This window comes from Poeciliopsis prolifica, unplaced genomic scaffold (genome assembly GCF_027474105.1).
Source record: "Poeciliopsis prolifica strain line A6 unplaced genomic scaffold, Auburn_PproV2 SCAFFOLD019, whole genome shotgun sequence".
In the NCBI taxonomy this organism is placed as follows: Eukaryota; Metazoa; Chordata; class Actinopteri; order Cyprinodontiformes; family Poeciliidae; genus Poeciliopsis; species Poeciliopsis prolifica.
Window position 1 is genome coordinate 3,421,549 of NW_026562394.1, and position 17,476 is coordinate 3,439,024.

The window sequence follows — 17,476 nt, forward strand, 5'->3', positions numbered from 1 at the left end:
GAGTTTTTAACAGCTGAAAACAAAGTATGATTGATTTCTTCTCAAACATATTATATTTCGTATTATGACAAATATGTTGAATTAATTTTATCGTGAGAGAATATTCATGTTCATTATCAAAGATTTACAGATTCATTTATTTTATCCATTTTTTATGCCCTGAACAAAATTATTAAAATCCGTGTCATCAGGTCAGGAGTGTGCAGAAGATTTACTTAGGATAAAACGTATCTATAGATCTGTCAAGAGAAAGAATTAAATAAGTCTGATGGGAAATTGATCATTTTTTTAGACTGCTTTCATATGTTAAAAAGCAAGATGTTTGCCCCACAATCCTTTGATTTTAAGAGATTGACATAATCCTAAAACAAAAATGCCAACCCAATCCTGTACACTACACTGTAATTTTTTTTTAATTTGCTCCTGTTGTGCTCTCCACCTTCTCCTCTTTTCCACCTTCTCCTCTTTTCCACCTTCTCCTCTTTTCCTCCTTCTCCAACTATCCTGACCCCTTTTTACAACTTCTCAACCACAGCTGACACTGTCCTTGTCCTTAACAGTAACAATGACAAAGTTTGTAGCACTTTTGCAGAACAATGCGTAGCGCAAATACAGTACAAAAAGCATAAAAGGACTTGATTACCTTAATTGTATTTTTCTGGTTGAAAAATACAAATGGATGAAAAAAACAAAATACTACTTGAAGAATAGTCTGTATATTCAGATATTATCTTTTTAACTTTGAAGGCAATGTTTTCTTTTGCTATAAAGAAATATGTACTTTTTCTGGTTAGACTATGAATCAATTTAATTGAGTAAGTAGATTAATGATTTATGCACCAACGGTGTAACATTGCTGAAGGGCTTCCTTTACTAATCTGTGTGCCCTGAACACATCCAAAAACACACAGTAAGTCTGGGGTGGGATGATAAGAGTCATGTAGGAAGTGCTTGCTGACCTGCTGTAGTCGTGTTGCTTGGTCTCGTGTCGTCACTGACCTTGGCCTTTAGACCACAGAAAACATTGGTTACTTTAACAAATTTGGCTGCATCTTGCACTAAATCTTTTCTTTTTCTCCTTAAATTTGTCAGCCACACCTATCTCATTCTCTTTTCTTTTTGGCGTGTTGTCAACATGCCATTGACACAGCGGTGGCTAATGGGGATCCAAACAAACAAACTAAATTAACCCGCCCCTTTTTTAATCCTGTCTTCTCCTTTTCAAATTGGTAGGCGTCACTTGTTTTCAATTTGACTGAAAAAGAACTACTAGTAAAAGAAAGAGGCAGAACTGGACATAACCAAAGTCTTGAAGTTTATTTTTATATTTAAGGACATCGTTTTCCTTCCATTTCATAATGATGCACTACAATAACAAAAAAGTGGTGGAAGTTTGAGAATGTGGAAGGGATTTTGTTACCTACACCATATCCAAGTTATTTCCTTAATCTAAAACTGGTGATATTACACTGAGCTTAATTTTTATTTTATGAGTATTTTGTAGTATTGATCATCTGAAATCACAAAATATTTATGGTGGGAATATTTGGGCCGAGTTCAACTAGTCGGTGCTGAACGTTGACTGTAGCTCTTCTGTGCTGATGCTTTCCTGGACCCTACAAGCCAGCTGGTCAGCTCCGGGGGAGCACAACAGAGATGGGGAGTGACATCCAAGCCCTCGAGAGACAGTGCTCTGACTGTACTGTGGACCGAGGAGGGAGGGCATGGCTGTCAAAGGCTCCATTGTTTGATAGGCCAGCATGGTTTCACGTGCAGCGCATGATTCCCACTGTGGGTCTGAACTAAAGCCCAGTCTGAACTAAACTGTCCAGGAGGATGTGGTTGAGGCCTCCTCAAGCAGGTTAAAGTGTAACTGTGTCCGTGTTTTCTCAGGGAAAGTATGTTTATCTAGAGGACCGACATGGAGGCCCTTTTGTTTAACCAAGTAGCAAGGCTCGCCCTTAAAGCAAAGCTCTGTGAAACACACGAACAGCTCGTCCCGTCTGTGTTGCATTCACTGCTCTTTAGGAACAATCTGTGCATGTTTACATGTACATAGAAAGACCAAAGGTCATGAAGCGAAAAAAATACATGTACAAAAAGTAACGTGAAGATGTATAGAGAAATGAAAGAACTATAGAGAAACAATTCAGTGGCATAGATTTCCAGAGAATAAAACAGAGGAAACCAAATAAATCACAATATGAACATAAATCCAAACTAACTGGACAGGTTTATTAAATTATATTTTTAGCATAAACCAGATATATTGACCTTCTGAAAATTTTGATGTAAGGACATCAAAAAGTTGCACTCAAAATTCTTTTTAAAAGTTCATCATTTAATTTCAACTTTCATACTGCAGTAAACTATTTATTATAAATCAGCTCAGCTCTTAAAAGAAACACCAAGAAACAAAAAAAAAAAAAAAGATCAAATCATGATTATATTTTGCGTATGTTAACTCATTTTTAAATCGATGCCTGCAACATGTTCCAAAAAGTTTCAGTCGGGTCAAGAACTGACTGAAAACAATCCTGAATGCTCCAATAACACTTGTCTGGAACATTTCACAGGTGAACAGGTCACCTGGAAACAGGTGAGTGGCATGACTGGGTATACTGGGAGCATCCCTGCATCGTTCACAAGCAAAATTACACAAATATCAAAATCATGTAATTTCATGGTCACTCATTTACAGTTCTCCTCTGATCTTGATATGCACAAACACCTACAGATTAGCGTGCAACAGGTGAAATAAGGTAAAGAATGATTCTAAAAAAGTTGTTTACTAACACAAACTGTCTTTCATATCATTGCTACAATTTACAGTCCCTCTAAGAATATACCAGAAAAGGTTTCAGAGGAAGCAGGCTTTGTCTGTATAAGCAGAGCGCCCATTGTTGTCTGTTTCTGCGCGCTCTTGGTAAATGCCTCAGTTTTCTCCTGTTTTTAAGACAACAGGTTGGCTGTTTAAAAAAGTTATGTTGGCCAAACTAAAGAAGTGCTATGGGTTACTGTTATTATTCTAAAGCTGTGTATAAGGACATTAGGAGGCAGGAGCATCAAATTTGGCAATCAGGAGGCTGCAGATTAGCTGGGTTTGCCAACAGCTCATCTAATTAGTCAGCTAATAGCTTGTTAGAATCAAAGAGTTACTTCACAAAGAGCAAAACATCAAGAAGATAAAATATCAGTGCAATAAAAACCTAGACATAAACACTTCTGGTTAATTTAAATGTTTCTTTGGTGAACCACTTCAAGTATTTATAAATATTGCAGCTTATATTCTAAATACAATTTAAACTTTTGAGTTTATCACAAAATACCAACTCAGCTCTATGAATCTTTCTGTTTATGGCTCAGAAATGTAATAGCAGTGAGTTAACTTCAAACCACCACATGCTGCCTCACATCTTAAAAGAATCACACCTAAAAAAGAAAGCACTACTTGAAAGTGCTTTATTGATGAAAGAGGACCAAAGACACACAAGATAAACAGCTATGTGCATTCACACTCACTCCTTTATTCAAGTAGAAGGAAGAGCTCACATGCAGGATTGTCGGTTAGTATTCAGATCCGTTTACATAAATCTAGTAACACTAACACAGGTAAATGCAGGCATTGCTGCCCAGCCATAACATTTACAAACGCTGAGTGGTGTTGGTAATTTTCATGACATTATTTTTCAAAGATATGCTGGTGACAAATGGCTGCATACAGCCAAGACAAAACTTCACACCGACTGTATTTCAGATAAAACAAACTCTAGAAAACACTCAATCATTACAAAACTAGAGTTTTAGTTGTTTGTCTAAATCTTGAGAACGCGAGAATCCCACAAGACAAATTTGAACACTTGCATTGAACATTCATGTTTTATTTATCAAAAAAATTTTGCATCATAAATATCACAAAGAATGCTAGAGTTTAAGTTTTTTTTCTCTCGGATAAGGGACTTTACTGTAAAGTCCTGATCAAAGTCTTAACACCAAAACTAAATGTAACAGTCATTCCTATTAATCAGTTCAAAAATGTAAAGTTGTGAAAACACAATCCTAAGTTCACTGAAACTTTAACCTGAACTCTTTACTGTTATCAGACGAGAATAAAACTGACCTTTTCATGCCGAATGTGTGAAAGAGAACTTCATATCCACTGATAAAATTGGTAGGAAACCTGTGGGGTTTTTCTCTTATAAGAGGTCACAGAGACCTCGCAAAAATACCTGGCAACATGAACTCTATGAAAACAGGGCCCACAAACAGAATCAGCTTCTGGGCTGGGACCCCCTGCACAAACTCACAATCCAGCAAAACATTTAATCTTATGAACTGTCGTAGGAACAAACAGTTCATAGGATTAAATATTTTCTTTTGGGAAATAAAAGCAATTTCATTATTTCATTTACTATTCACTATTACATTCATTTAGCAGAAATGCTGGTTGATGCGTTTTGGTTGGTTATGAGTTCTTTTTTTTTTTTGCAGGAATGTCCTCAACAGGCGGCTCTTTTTCATGTAAAAAGTGCATCCATTCATGCTTGTTATGCATGAGGAGCAAAGCAGCTTGATGGATTTATTAATCAGAAAGATAAGCATGCCAAATAACATTTCAATAATTGATTCTAATTTATATTTTAGAATAATAACTAAATAACAGATTAGATTTTATGATAAAAAAAATTATAATTAAAAGGTTTATTAGAATCAAGTTTCTTTATTCCCCCCTCATTTTCCCTAAGAGGGCCACAATCCCCACTTTGAAAACCACTGATTTAAAATGCTAAATTTGGGAAACTAAATAAAAACTTGCCGATCTAGACAATGGAAACAATAAACTGATGGCTCTATCAATATACTGAAAATGGGCTATTTTATTTTTATTTTTTTTAGCGAGTTAATAATCCAAAACCTGTCCCCAAATTGACTAATTGTTCACCCAACTCCCAACTCAATCCCCATGTCAAAACCTGTGAAGTGAGATAAACAGGAGCAAGTATATGAAAGACGTGTGATTCTGGATAATTAAGAGCAATTAAGCTGAGAGGAATTATCAAAACTTCCTCTCTTTTGATGCTCCAACCATATGAATTGTGTAATCAGATAGAGGGTCCAAAGCATAACTTACTTATCTCTATTTCACTACAGCACACATGAGCAACTGGACCACAGCCAATCAGAGGAGGGGTCCAGCTCTTCATTTTTTCTTATTGGCATAGATCTCAATATGGGCCTAATGTACATCTATCATCAAACCACAAGAGAGATGTCTAGTGTCAAAAGGCATCCTTTTTTTTTTACTACAACGTTCTTTCTTTCCTTTACACCTCAACTGGTCAAATGCTATGTTTTTAACTTCTTTCTCCACCTCAATATTTAAATTCAAGTTTGTTTTTTCATCTATGTCCTGTTGTAAATTATATAATCAATTGGTGGCAAAGAGCCTTTGGAATGTTGCACAGAGTTCTGCTTTTCTAGCATGCTAATCCTTCTGGCTAAAGTTGTAGTATAAATATATGAAAGGGGATGCTCAACATGAACTGCTTTCATTACTCTGGACTCAAACCACAACTCTGTCGTGCGTGTTACCTGAGCAGAAACAGGAAAGCAACATCTGGATATGTTCTGAGGACTGTAATTCTAGAAGCTCTCCAATACCCTTAATCCCCTCACAGTATGTTGTTTATTTTGGGTCTGTTCTCTGGTCAAGAGCCAGATTTCTTAGAAGCAGCCAGCAGGTTAACAGCAAAGACACAGTGAGGTTCCACAAACAGGAAGTTTGTACACTAGGCACAGTCTTTTTCCCATTAAAATGAAATAAGCATAGGTAAATTGATCAAGATAATGCATGTAATCTTTAGAAAACGAGCTGACTTTATTTTTCTCCTTCTTTGTATGCATAACAGGGAAATAATGTGTGTGCAGAAGCTAATATCGCAAGTAGACAACATGGGCGAGCAATTGCCTTTTTTTTAAATATCAGCACTCACCTTGTCTGAGCTTACTTCAACCTATAAATCATGCCGCACATCTGTAAAAATGGGGAATGGGTGACAATAAAGCTTTCTGTCAATCAAACAGGTTCAGGCAAACCCCAGAGGATGGTCAGAGAACGACCAGGCTCCATGAGCTCATTGGATTAGTCAAAGCATCCACGGTAAACCTGGACCCATCAGAAATGTCTCTCCAACAGTTCTTTAGAGGGCCACAAGGAGAAAGACGATAACGCCTTTTCCTGCTCATTTATACCCAATAATAATAGCTATCAAAGTTATGAGTTTAACGAACTCATAACCAGAACCGCACAGCATTCTGGGGGATGTCAGCAGAAGAAACACTGTAGCTGCTCAACCTCTCACAGCCGGCTAAGCAAGGTTGATGGGATCAAGTAACTCACTCTAGAAACAACCTGCTGAGTAACAAGCACAGTAGCAGTTTCGTGTTCCCCCCCACACATTTGGGCATACTTCACTCTTCAGAGAACCCTGCGTACTGCAGGCGGTCACCATGTGGATGTCCACTACTCACCCCAAAATAGGTAAACTTGTACGTATGTGGATTTGGTGATGCAGAATGCAACACCAAGCTCACAATGTTGGTATTGCAACACATTGTGGTGTTGCACTGTGGATGTACTGGGAATCAGTACAACCAGCAGCAAGGAGTCACTGCCATATGCAGCACTGACAGCTGTAAAATGATTGGCATCATGGAGAAGAAACAGAGCTGGGCCATCTCATTCATCAGACCTCCTGGTATCTAGTCAGATTGTGGAAAATGAATAAATTTGTCACGAGAAATGTAGGCAATTGGAACGCTCCATTGTGAAATGTCAAGCGCCCACAGAATACCCACAATACACCTGGCCACCTCGACACTGTGCCCCATAACTCAGTAAAAACAAACAGTACAGAGAAACCCAGTGCAGATTAAGAAGAAATTGTGGATGAAGAACAAAAGCTTATGTCACCAGTTTGGCAGTATTTCAGATATTTAAAAAAAAAACAATCAATAATAATATGTTGACTGATTTGTATCAAAATGTGTTTTTCAGCCATATCATCCAACTCTATTTTTACCTGATATATACATGTTGTTTATGTCAAGAAACTGTCAAACTATAAAAAAAACCTTTGTTAGAAAAATATTCAGTCCAAAATAGCTGAATAACATACCAAAAAAATAGGCTATCCTAGTTTTACACTATCAGCAAGGCCAAAGAAAACTCTATATCTGCTGAGATAGATCGCTTTCTTTTCACTAGATAAAAACTAATGATGCTTTCACCTTTAAAAGCAGTTTTAAACATGCTAAAGCGTTACACTTTTCCAACTACTTCACCTATGACTACCACTAACTAATAATTGACTGAGAATTACAAAACAAAAACTTGACAAATGCCAAAATAAGTCTAACAATAACAGACAAAAGATTTTTTTTAAAAGCAGAAGACAATGGAAAGGAAAAAAAAACGTATGAGAAGAGGTCAAAAGGGCAATGTCAGCAGTGAAAAGGGGAAGCAGAGGCTCATATTTTATAGCCGACGGCAAGCATGCGGTTTGGCAGGCGTACCAGGAATTAGTTTATTAGAGTTGTTCCTTTTACGAGGAGCTGTCCTAAGAGTAAAAAGGAAAACAAGTTAAAACGAGTAATTTCTGCCAACTTTGAAAAAAAATAAACTGCATCCGCCTGAAAAAGTACTACTCTTACTCATTTATTAGTAGATAAATCTATAGGTAACCACAAATTCTGGTTCAGAACTGCAGCACTCCGAAATATAAAGCAACTACTATTCCAAATATCCTGTTTGTGAAGGAATATTTGGGAGTTTTAAGATAGTTTTATGCAGCTATACAAAGCAAACCAATATAAGCTAACATCTCATAAAAACTGTCCAAGTTGAAGTCATCATCTGAAAATAAACTATATATATATATATATATATATATATATATATATATATATATATATATATATATATATATATATATATCACAAAAGCAGATCTACTAAGACATGGTTGTCCACCTAAGCTAACAGGCTGGACAAGAATGAGAGAAGCACTAAAATACCCATGAGATCCAGGTCAGCTAGATAGGATATCTATTGTTCACACACAACAGAAACTGTTGTGTTTCTGTGCTGCTTTTATAAAATTTACGTAGAAAGTTTATGTTGAAAGAAAACCAGAGGAAGCCACAAGCCAGGTGAGAAACCCAATAAACATATGGAGAAGATGCTCTGGTCAGATAAGATAAGGTGACCAAACGTCCTCTTTCCTCACCGGACATATCCACTTTTCACATCGACAGGATTTCATTGACGGATGGAAACGTCTGATTTTTATCGTGGGACCAAAATACATGATCCCAAAATACATACTTAAATTGACAGGTGCAATGTATGAAATATGCCAATTTTTCTTTAACCCTGTCAAGTGGATGGTTCTCATCCCTTCACTGACGAATTGACAGTAGGACTGTGTTAAAGCTGATGTTTACAAAGCATAAGTGTATCTTTACGGACAAACGGCAAAATAAATTTCCTTCATACTGTCGTGGTTCCAACAAAGTGCATTGTCTACATCATCGGAAAAGGTAGGCTACCTAGACACAAAAACTATAAAAAATATGGCTTAAAGTGAGAGTTTATCTATTAAAGTGACTGAAGAGGATAAAGACAAAACCTAAAGACTAATGTATACACATTTTTGTGTTCTTAATTTTGGACTACAGAGCGGAAATTGTTAGGGATGCACCAACATGAAAATTTTCTTCCACTTTCAACACCATGCAGCACCGCTTCTCTGCTCCAGTTCCAATGCCCCATAATCCTGTGCTGCATCACTGAAACACACAAACAAACAAGGAAATGACATCAGCTGTACATATCAAACGTGTTTTCCTTGTCGGACTGATACGGATACTTTAAAAAATAACTAACAACGTCTGATACCGATGTTGGTACAGATATTTTCCACATCCTCAGTAAATATTTCTATGAGTGTCTATTTTCAGAGATTTTAAAGTCAATTTTGCACCTGTTGGTCTCTTGAAGACTACACAAGGTGGACAGCAGGATAACAATCCTGGAGATGCAGCCGAAGCTACAATGGATACTTTAAATCCAGAGTTCTCAAAATGTGGTACAAGAACCACTGGTAGTCCTGGGGCTGAGACTAGTGGCACTCTGAAAAATTTTTTAACTCTACTAAATATCTGAGAATGACAAGAAACCAAATTTAAATATATACCAAGTTCAAAACCCAGAGGGATTTTCTAAATGACTGCTCAGGGACTATGATAATTATTACGAATATCTACATTTCTGTGATTTTGTACTTTCAATAATTAAAGCAACATGTTCACTAAGAGATTGCTGACAGAAGAACCCTTGAAAAGTTTGATGAGGTAGAAATGATTAAAAGTGCAAATAAATGGGACTTTTTTTACACATATCACAGTTTATACTCAAAACCTCCATGTTAAATTCGGCGGTTAGGGAGTGTTTAGAAAAATCACAAAGTTTACACTTGCAGTTTCCTACCTACAAACAATAAAATGCATAATTAGACCTAATTTGTGAACATGATGCTAGTGGAAAAATACATTGTCATTACTTTTGTTTTTAGTTAGAACAAAGTGAAAAAGTGAAAGTTACGCATAAATCTTGGTATTTAAAAATGTGGAACTTGCTATAAAAAGAACCACAGGTTAAGATTAAAGCATTTCCACGTGAGCAGCCCATTTACAGTCCAAATCTACATTTTGCAGCGTCTATGACTCTAAATGTACCTAAACTGTTTAGTTATGCTCTATTGTCTAATGCAATTATCTGCTTAATTTGATTTGCAAAAAAAAATGGGAAAACTTTCAGTTTACTTGTGCCAGGATGTTAGACAAACCAAAAACAAATTAACGTTTTTTTAATTAGTATTCGTAATAAAAATAGCTCTTTATTTTTTTTACACTTCACAATTTTGGTAAATTACATGAAATCCAAATAAACTGTCTGAAGTTTAGTTATGGGATAACATGAAAGTTCAAGTGGTGCAAATACTTTTGCAAAGTTCCACAAGTGCAAATGTTCCTCCAAACAATCAGAACTATTAACTCTGAAATATTTCCAGCGATGATGTAAGCTGTCTTGCTGTGGTGAATATTTTGCTTCTTGCGGTCCACCAGCTGTTCTCTGTACAAATATACGTTTAAAAATGCATACAGAAAGCCAAGTCTTAGCATATGGACTACACTTCATGCCATGGTTACTTTTTAAAAAGAACATGTTATTTTTGTTAATAGATGTTTTACTTTGTGTACAATGAGCCAAGCAGAAGTTTTCACTGCCTCTAAAGCCCCTCTGGTTTGTTTAGGGATTACTCTAAACCGTTTAGTGAAATTGTGTGTAATCACGCCATTGGGACATTGAGACTGTCTTTTCATGCCAACAAAGAAACAGGTTTTCTATCATATCCCGTCACCTGGAGCTAATACTTAACTTCATGCATGTTGCGCATAAAGAGTTTATTTATATATTCAAGTACAGCAAGTATTATGTTAGAGTTATGTTTCTATTTGGATGTTTTTATACTCAAACTTCTGTAGTTACAAAAAATTAAATACAATGAAACTGTCCTTTTGAAATATAAAACAAAGATATTTAAATTTAAACTTGATAGAGAGATAAGGTTCTGTCAAATGTATTAAATAAAGATTTTATAATGAATGGATTCATGAATAGTCAAATAATTCTGAAAAAGCCCCCAAAATAACCTGCTCCATAGATACTGAGCAAATTAATGAGTTTGCAAACATCAAGCAAAAAAAAAAAAAATCAGTCTCAGCCACTGGCTGTGGCAGTGTGACCTTCAAGGCCGGCTGTTGTTATTTTCCATAGAGGTCAGCAGCTAAGAATGTGAAGCACGCATAGACCGAAACATGCTGTTCTTGTCCCAACAACCACCACAATCTTTTTATACATTTATCAATAACTTACTGACTTTGGTGTTCACTTTGCTTTTCCTAAACAACTCATTAAATCTTCTTAATCTCAAACAAAGGTACAACTTAAAGCAGATTTGATTTGTTTGTAGATTACAGAAATGTGAGAACTATTATGTCAGTATTTCTCAGAAGAGTGCCTCCGGGCGAAACCTGAGAAAGAAATAAGAGTAAAAAGCTATTTTTATCAGTTTTCCTGCAGGATATCCTGGGACAGCATGTACATTTTAAAACGGAATAACTCACGACAGAAAAGAACAAGTTAAGCTCTCGGTGTGCTTAGTGTTATGGTCTTTGTTAAACCAGATTCAAGATTCATTCAGCCTTATCATCATCAAGAGTGTATTGTCTATTTTTGGAAATGCCCTATCTGGTGGTGTGCACTGTAAAACTTTGAAAAGCTAATGTGAAACGCTTCACAGCAGGAGTTGTTGATTGCAAAAATGTCATCTCAATGTTAAAATGTACTCAAACACAAATATAAGAAATAACTGAAAAATCTTTATTAAATTTCTAACTGAAATACAACATGCATCCATAAGTGATTATGTTAAACTTTTATTTATTTAACCCAACAGACTAATTTAGAAATGCCTGCTGCTAGCTAAAGATTTTTGTATTAATTTTTATTTGTTGTTCACTTACAACACATATATACCCATGTTGCACATAAAGAGTTTATTTATATATTCAAGTACAGCAAGTATTATGTTAGAGTTGTGTTACTATTTGGATGTTTTTATGCTCAAATTTCTGTAGTTACAAAAATTAAATACAATGAAACTCTCCTTTTGAAATATAAAACAAATATATTTAAATATAAACTCCTTAAAGTAAAAGTTAGACCAAATACAATAAACTATAATAAAGAAATATATATAATATAGAAATATGTTGAAAAATTTTCATATATTTTTCTATACTCAAGAATGAATGTAAAATATCAATATACATTTTTATTTTAAATGCATTTAAATGCATCTAAATGCATCAGCCAGACATAATTGAAACATTTTTCTAGATTGTTTTTGGATGGGAGTCAAAATGATTCAATCCCTAAGTACAGGCAAGCCCTCCGATTCCCATATTAAAAACTCAAACCAGATACTCCTCATCACTTTTGGACTGTAAACACATCAACCAATCGCATGTTAATTTTTTCTAGCTCATTAAAAAAAAAAACTGATAAAATTTAAGGAAAATCTACTTAAATCTGTACATGCGATAAATACACAATTCCTTCAGAGTCTCTTTAATTCAATACTATTGCTCCTGTTACAGAAACGATAGCACATTTATACCAATAAAGTTTTTGTGAAAAATACTTGAAAATCAGAATTTGTGTAACATCAGAAGTTTGGTTTAGTTTTCCTGGTTACTCTTTTGCCTTTTGTGGGTTTCCTTTAATAGAAAAAAACATTCTTACAAACATTTGCTTAACAAGTATCAGAAATGAAAAACAAAGACACCTTCTTTGTTTACTGTTGACACAATAGTTAATAAATTGCTTATTTGCACACATCCAATTAAGCTCCTGGCACTGCTGGGAAACAGTGCTTGACATTACGTACGAAAAACAACTTTTAAGGAAGTTGTTGTGATACTCAAAACTATCTCTGAATGAATCAACCACTGCACAATTGCAAAAAAAAAATGTACATCATGTCCGTTGGGCTTCTGGTCCAGGTTTCACTTTACCAACGGCCACACCTGCCTGTGGTTATTCATTACCTCCCTCAAAGCTTGTATTCACCCAAGTTTTCTGATGTTCTTTGTAAGATTCAGGTATTTTCTTGTGTTTCTCATCATGTCCAGCCATGCTAGTGTTTATTATTGGTTTTCTGAATAATTGACCATCTACCACATGAGTTCTTTAGTTTTACTAAACTATATTTCATCTCCATCACACATCAGCCACTGAAGCTCAGCTTGCGTTTAAGTTCACCCGCCATCATCACTCACAACTTTACATAGCAACAAGTTGTTATAATGAACACCATCTGAGGCGAAAATTTTAAGAACTCAGAGACAATTTAATTTAAACAACGTGTAAATTAACGTGAAAATATATATATATTTTCAGGACTAAATCAAATTATTTGAAGTAAACTACTAAACAGCCCTGATCCAGAGTCTGATCTAAAGTAAAGACGTTATACCGTCTTCTTGTTTCCGGTGTGTGGCAATACGTGTGTTCCAGTAAGTGTGTTTATTTCTGGACATGTGAAATGTCTGTACAAATGATCATGGCACAACAAGACGTACCCGGAGAGACACAGAACAGCTGAGTCTACTCCAAAGATCAAGCAACACCTCATAAAAACACAACACACATGCATGTGTACACACACACACACACACACACGCAGGAATAAAAACAACATGCGTAGAAGAAAACTGCATTAGAACTTCAGTTCTGCACAGTTAACCACTCTACAAGGAAGGATCTACAAGCTAGCAAAATATTTCTGGATACAGATTGAAGCCAAACAAGTCAAAGTAACTTCAGCTGTTTGTGAGTAACTCACCCTTTTCTTCACACAACTCTGTCTGTTGTCAGTCCTCTGCTCCAACAAGGCAAGTTTGTTCCTCGGATTCGTTGAGTCTCAAGATGGAGGGGAGAAAAAAAAAAACTCTCCAAACACAATTCCTCTGCTCTGAGTTTTGTTATTGTAAGTGTACCGGGTTAATTTCTGTCTCCCTTCCACTGCCTGTTGCATGGGCTACTAACGTGACAACACAGATAAACAACCTGTAGGAGTGAGAGAAACCAGTGAGTGCTAAAACACACAGGTGCATGCAGACTGACAGATATTACAGAGGCACACAGAGAGCTCAAAGGAGAACTGTATGAAACGGCTCCTTTGCCAGTGATTCCCCTTGTGTGGGACTCCAACCTTACTCCACCTTCCCCCTCCTCCCTGTGCCTCTCCTCCCTCGCTCCCAAACAGCTCAAAGACATAAAAGAGAAGGACTCACAAACTCGTCTTTCTCAAAATGTTATTTTTGAACAGCTTTAAATGCAATATAAAGGTACTTTTTTGTCACGTGCATCTTTTGCAGAACAGTTTAACTTCTTACAGCGCCATCCGAGTTTGTAATCTGCAGGATTCGAGAAGATAAACTCATTTCCCTGTCACGATAAGGTTAGATTACACAATTCAGAGTTACAATTGAATGAGAAATGTTGAATGTTTTCTTGAAATGTTTGGCAAGTATGAATGTGTAGGTGATAAAGGAATTTACAAAAAAAATTCAACAATAACTGTCCAAAAGCAAAAACTCCCACCAAAACTCAGACTGCTTATATATTGATGACATTTGAAGATAGAGTAAAATCAACAGGAAGGTTTTTGAAAGCACAAATCAAAGTCCTCCTTAGGCTAATGTGGGCCTCAAACAGGCCCTGACAGCTCTTACATGAATAAATCTAGACAACTGACTTATGTTCGAGTAAGTCAAAGCAGAAGTATTTTGCAATATTGAAAGTTACTCCTACATTTAGAGAGAAAGCCTAACGCAATCTGAAGAGCTCCTCAGCAATCACTATGAGTACAGTTTCATCCATTTAAAACTAAAAGATGGTGTTTCTGGCTTTGTGCTTGAGTAGTAGTAATTGGCAAACTGGAGTCTGTTCACAATTGGCAGAGATGTCAATAACTCGTGATAGCTGCTACTCCTAACATTGAGAAGCTCAGAGAACATTTTAATTACAAACGCTGTAAATATAAAAACAAAAACGTGACAATGTATTTTGTGAAACTTTTCAGAACAGTCAGCTAAAAGTGTTGATTATAAAAATCAACATCCCGTCTTGATTTATTCTCCTCACATGGGTTTATCCATACTTGGCACTAAATCCAAAATATTTCACTCATACCAATGTTTTACTTCCATCCCGTTTATTTATGTAGAACCAAATTAAAACACAAGTAATCTCAAGCTAGTTTGTAAACCAGTCAAATATCCAGTTCAGACCAATTTACTTTTATCACAAAAATACAATACAGTGCAATTTCATTATTTTATACAGTAAATCAGTTTAATCATGCCAAGTGATAAAACTAATAAAAGAAAGTCCGGCTAAATGAGTAGATTCTATAACTTTGTACACAAACATTAACCTTCTTTTAAATTCAGTCAAAAAAATTGAACAACAGGACAAATAAATGTTCAAAGTAGGCACAAGGGTCATATTATCTCAGAGTCACCTTCCGCACAGTAATACTTCTAATATTAAGCCATCTGAACTAAACTTGCTGTTGTCCATATAAAATTTTAATTTTTGTTTTACTCAACTAAAGACTAATGGAAAAGCCAGATTTTAGCCAGAAAGGATTACTAAGCTTTATTTCTAATTATTTCTTGGATAATATTATGACCAAACACACTAAAACAAAACATTGGTACTGTTCAGTTTTAATTGACAGTCTACTGCGGCTATATAACCTCTAATTTATAAAATAACTTCTTAATTTAGTTTAAAAAAATCCCAGAGATACTTCACTTTCTGAAAAAGATGCAGCCGGATCTTGCCCATTTTTTCTGTAAAAATCAAGCAATTTAAGATGTTCTTTCTAAGGACTGTATCACCAACCAGATATTTGTTTACATTTAGTTTTAATTCTACAATAAAATGTTAAGAACATTCAACACAAAGGGAAGATTTAAAGAAGTAGTGATAAAAAAATAATGGTATCAGAAGTCAACAAAGAATGTACTAACCTTTATCTAATTTTTAGAAACACAAAACAAATTGTATCAAAAAACATGTGGTTTGTTTATGCATAAAAATATAAGTGAGTTTTCAGTTTTGATGTCTTTACATTTTTTTTTCTAATTAGTATTTCATCTTCTAAAAACAGACCAGAGGGATTCAGAGGATAATTTTCAGATTCCAGTATGTCTCCAGTTGTTTAAGTCAGTTTATGTTCTTACTTTGAAAATGTAAATGTTAAATGTTTACGTCATATTTGGTGCAATGAAAGGTCAAGAATGACCTCTTTTTATGAAACCGTCACATCAACAAGCTGAATCTTTATAATTACATTGAGGTGAAGAGTTGATGGCCGCCAGTTTAATTCATTACTTGCAAGTGAGTTATTACTCAGCAAAAACAAGAACCATGATTGCAAAACAATTTAAAGATGTTTCAAACAGTAGTAAATGAAATGTAATATTCACTTTGAGACTTTTTCTGAAGCTAAAAAATGTGGATGCTGAAATCTTTATATTTGAAGTATTAACAAAATTATTAATAAATAGAGGGGAAAAACAAAAGCTCTCTATGTGCCAAGTGCTACAACTAAGTCTAAAAAATTTTTTTCTGTTTATCAGTCTTCCTTAAGGTTGGAGGAATAATAAATATTTTATGTGATTTAAAACTACATCAAACTTTAATCAGTAGTAATCAATCATTGCAATAAATATTTGGTGCAATGACCAGACATTGCGCCAAAGTCTTATCAAAACGTTAAAACAAGCGTTAAACGCACAAACAGGTTTTTACAGACGGACTCAAAGAATTAATTAAAAACGAATGTTTATGACACAAGACATAAATAAGCTTTACTTTTGACTCATGATTCAGATGTGCCAGTTTATAGCTAAACATGATATCTACTGTCACTGGTCCACAGCACCATCTAGTGTTTTCTTTCATCTTAGAAGTACACACTGCCTATTGTAATAGTCTGCAAATTTGACACAAATATGGTAAAGAATAAAATTGATTACAAATATTTTGAAGTGAAATCAAATGAATATTGTAATTTTGAAAAACACATTGTAAAAATGATTCATACAAGGTATAAAAAAGTATCTCATCTGAGCTGAAGATCAACTAAGGATAAATAAAAGCAAATAAACATAAACATATATATGAAGTAACTCATTTCACTTTATGATTGTAGATTAAAGTAGCACTCACTGGTTTGAACTGTACATTCACTGGGAGTTTTAGACTAGTCAACATGTGGCTGGTTTTGGTCCATTGAGGTTGGTTGCATTTCTTTTTTTAAAATGCACATCTGTCTCACGCAACAGTAATTCAGTCTGGTAGAGGTTTAGACTTAGACTGCAATTACAAACCTTGATTCCTTCTCACTCAGTCTGAAGGGTTTACCTTGGTACTGCTGTCCTGGCGTTATTGACAAAACCCAATGCAGTTTTCACTGATGCACCTTCAGTACACGCAAGCTGAACTACATTTTTTATAGCAAATAAAAGGTTAAAAATAAATACTACAAAACATTCCCATAGAGAAAAACAACCTTAGTGAAGCTCTCAATGTTATTCTTAGAAACATAAATTAGTATAAACATGTTAACAGCAGATGTTAAAAATTCCAACGTCTACGGCTAACTAGCTAACTTCATTTGCGGAACATTGAAGTGAAAGGCACTTCAAATATTGTCTACTTCGACCTGAGGTTTAAATTACACTTTGGCTTTGTACGGAAAATATTTCTAAGT